Source organism: Strix aluco, chromosome 3 (assembly GCF_031877795.1).
Source record: "Strix aluco isolate bStrAlu1 chromosome 3, bStrAlu1.hap1, whole genome shotgun sequence".
Lineage (NCBI taxonomy): Eukaryota > Metazoa > Chordata > Aves > Strigiformes > Strigidae > Strix > Strix aluco.
In genome coordinates, this window is record NC_133933.1 from 41,261,892 (window position 1) to 41,266,249 (window position 4,358).

Sequence of the window (4,358 nt, forward strand, 5' to 3'; positions counted from 1 at the left end):
ATGTATCCACAGGTCACTGTACTTTCAAACAGAAGGAGAGAAAGGCTCCCTCTGCAGACTACAGTTGCCTCTTGTTTCTTGTCTCTCAGTGCTTTGGTGGTGACCAATTTACTGGCCTCGCAGAGATTGTCTCTGAGTGCCTCTACTATGTTTGCAAGGTCTTTGAAAAGATTGGAGCAATATACACTGCAGGTAGTTCTATAAAAAGGAAAAGAGGCCTAAAACGCTGTGGTGGTATGGAGAAATTACTGTGTTCAACATCACTGTGACACATGAAAAAAACTGATCAGGACATGAAAGGACCCTAAAGTGCTCCTTTCCTAAATACGTAGGAGCTATAGGCTGGCTCCACAGAAGGGACACAAGCAATGCAAATGTGCCTTAGGAGGCTGGTGCTGCAGCTCTGGCTACACACTCCTGTTGCTTGCCCAAACCTCTCACGTGTGCATTTCTCCCTGCCGTGACCTGCCTGCCAGGTGTAGCAGAGCTGTGCAACCCATCTCCTGTGGGAAGAGAGGCTGTAGAGGTACCAGAGACCTGGCCCTAAGGTCTTTCTCTAGGCAGGTGATCTTATGCAGCCCCTGCCAAGTCAGGTGGGGAGCAGGCACGCACCCATCACGCGGCCAACGCACAGGTCGGGGAGCAGGAGGAGCGCCACAGCAGTGCCCCGAGCTGGACATTTCAGTCCTCCCGCAAGCTGCTCTACATGGACCTTCAAGGAAGGGACTGCACAACTGGCACGAGCAGGCTGGGATCAACCCTGCACACCACCCAACCAGCTAAAATCTAATGACATCACTGATGCAAGTGAAAGCAGAATTTGGATTTTAAGACCATCAGTAAGGCACATTTTCAAGTGTAACAGATGTTGAAACTTCTATGCTGTGTATAAAAGAATATAAAACATTAATACTCATGGCTGCACTTGAGGGTTTAATGCAGCTGTTACTGGAAGGTGAATGAAGGAAGAAACCCTCTGAAACCACCAATAACTCAGGATACCTGATTAAAGCTCCTGATGAAATGACTGGGTTATGACACGACAGGTTAATAAAGCCCATTTTATGGACACTCAAACCAACCAATGGTCTCTGAAGTGACAGGCAAAGCCAATTTAGAGCAGATACGAGCCATCAGGTAGCCTCTATTTGGGCTACTAAAAATGTGCAACAGCTTTTTAAACCTTATTCACATCTCTAAATGCTTTCAAAGTGACATATATATACCAGTGCAATAAGGCAAGTATCACAGCAGCATTAACGGGCCTGAGATACTCAGGCTAGTTAAATTAGAGTTCAGTTTACTGGCTGTTTCCACAACATTGTAACAGAAAAATCCTAAGAATTAAAATTTGTGTGTGACAAAAAATATATGATGTATATTTCTGGCAAGCACCTGCTTTCCCTGGGGAGCACAAGAATTTGGCAGTTGCCAAAGGAATGATTTTGTCAGAAAGCTAGTGTCAGTTCTCACAACACTACTTTTGCATGGTATCTGTTAGACATGGATTAAAGAAAGGGACAAAAGAGGGAGGAGGCAAAAGGAAAAATATGCAGAAGGGATGGGTTAAAACAAACTGTAAGCAGATAGAAATTTGCTCTGGAATAAGAATACAGTTTTGTCTCTGAAAGGCATAACATTTTGTGACATTTCACAGAAATATGAATTGGGGATTTCAAGGCAAATCCAATGGTATATTAGTAGGAACATGTCCTCATAGATTTTTTTAAAGAAATTATTTTAATTTCTACTTCACACTTTTCATTAGACTATTCACTATAAAATGAAAAACTGTCAATATCCAACAAGATATCACTTAGTCTTGCAAAGAATAATCATGCAATGATCAGTTATGTCTATGGATTTCATTGAGGTAGTCAGAAAATGCATTTCATATCAGTAACAGATGATTTTTCCAAAATCAGATCACGTATTTGTTCACTGCTTCCAAGAAAATACACTTCTTGAAATGATTTGCACAGGGTTTTTTCTAATGCCGACTGAATTAAAAGAAAAAGCTCCTATAAACGAATCAGGTCAGTAATGCTTAAAACATGACAACAGGTGAATGGGAATGACTGTGCTAGCTGCATGCCACTTGGAATAATTTACCTGTAAGAAAGCAGACCTGAATCTGCTCTTTTGTTGCTGAGGTTCAACTGGTGGCAACATAGTGACCTCCAATTTTATACCAGAAAAACATGTGAAATATTTAAATTGAAGAGTGATCATAATATGAAACATGCTCGACTATTTATGTTTCAAAACATGCTCATTTAACCCTTGACTGTTCCCTTGCTGTGACATGTTGGCATGAAAAAAAATGCGCTTGATGCATTCTCTAGTTGAATGTCCAAACCACATTTCAGCTCCTGTATTAGGTTACTTGTCAAATTCAGTTAAGAAAATTATTACATCATATAATTAATATATTGCAAAATCCATGCTTCTGCCATGATTTTAATGGAGTTTAGCCTACTCTGTTTCATACTTTACTCTTATTTTAATCAATCTTGAAAGCTAATGTTTCTCTGAGGAATTGTGTTCTGTAGCTTGCGACAGATCTAGAAGATTACCTGTCAGAAAAAATGCTTGGTTAGAGCTTATTGCTGCAATATACAGTTTGAAATTAACAATTTCTCAGAACACTGTGTTTAGATTGATGCTAATATGAAAACAGACTATCTTGCAGCTTCAGATATATGCTGCTTTCATATTGAAAGATGATTCAGGAGAAGGGAAAACTACCTTGTGCAGATCAGGTGGCTGAGGCTTTGTATTATTTAAACTCCCTGCTCTGAGCTGAATTTACACTGAGTAGGTTAGGCGATGCTAAAGAAAACTAAAACCCTCTGGGCAGCTGAATCAGTTTATGAGAGATTGCAGTGAAGAAAGTCCTGCTTCTGAGATGATAAAAAGAGTTTCCTAAGGAAGAGAGGGGACCAGGAACTCTCAGCAACCACTGAAAAAGAGTGGAAATTTGGTTGGAAGGCAGGAGCCTCTCTGTGGCACAGGAGAGTTCAAGATTTGAACACTTTCATTTCCACCCTGCCCTCATGAGTTGCACTGATTTTTTTGTATTAAAAAAATGTTATTGTAGTTCCTGCTCTAGCAAAACTTGGCTTTTTGGCTTTAAAAGCCTTCCAGTCATCCTTGGCAAGCTCATTATAGTAGCAGGTTTAGACAAACCTACTTCAAAGCAGTGGCTGACTTGGTGTTCTGTCACTGGGGCACTTCTACTGGTAGTGTTGCAGCAGCACTTCAGTGCTCCAGTTGAGAGGGGAGCCCAGCTAGAGTATCATTTTTCTCCAGATATGGGCTTGCATGATATCATATGCCTGCAATCTCACGCAGAATTTATGGATGTTGCAAATACTGTGAACCATGAAAACTGAAGAAGATGCTACCACTTACAAACAGGATCAAAACCCAAGTTACCCTTCACAGTCAGATATGTTCAATACAGAGCATGTTTGCTGGTTGCTAATAGCAAATGACATTTTATCACAAATTATTGTGAAGAAACCTTTTTTTTTTTTTTTTTGGATGTGAAATTAATTCCTTGGGTGTTGGTTCAAAAAGACAAAATGTACTGGGTTTTTTTCTGCTTACCAAGCATGCTGTAAGAGGCAGGTGCACCCAATGAACTGTCACTTTGATTCATTTGAAGAAATCACTCGCTGCAGAAAAGCCAGAACAAAACCCCCAGCATTTCATGTATCAGCAGGACTTGAATGTCAGAAGAATCTTAAAGTTGCATTCTAGGGACTAAGCAAGCTATTGCACATTCAGCAAATTGGGGAATTATACAGGAGAAAAAAGGGAAACATAAAGCATCTCAAAATGTATTTCATTTATGACAGAAGAAAGAAAATATTAACATAGGAAAAAGTGTCAATAATACTTCAATAAAACACACACTTCCTAGCATCTGCCCTTCTCCCTGATGTTATATTCAACCTTCCAATTTTTCTCTTGAAGCCTTTGGGTTGTTGGCTTCAGTCAGGGAGAAGGAATGGTTACGGGGAGTCATCAGTTATCCTAGGTTTTTGCTGGGAGAAGTATGATGGTGATGGTAGAGGTTTCTCCCTCTTTGCCAGGAGGAGCATAATGTTGAAGCTGCTGATTTCTTCCTTCTCTTTCTAAGGTTCACTTGGGGCTATTTTTGTACATTTTCTTTCATGCTTTACACCTTGCTCTTTTTATTTGGTCTGCAATTCCACATTATGTCTGAATGTCTTATATAAAAAGTATCTTACATATTGTATACTTCTTTTCTATTTTCTCTGCTACCTATAAGCCGGTTTTGTCCTGCTCCCAGGTTTACATTTAACTGTTTGCTGCTGAGCTGCTCAGAC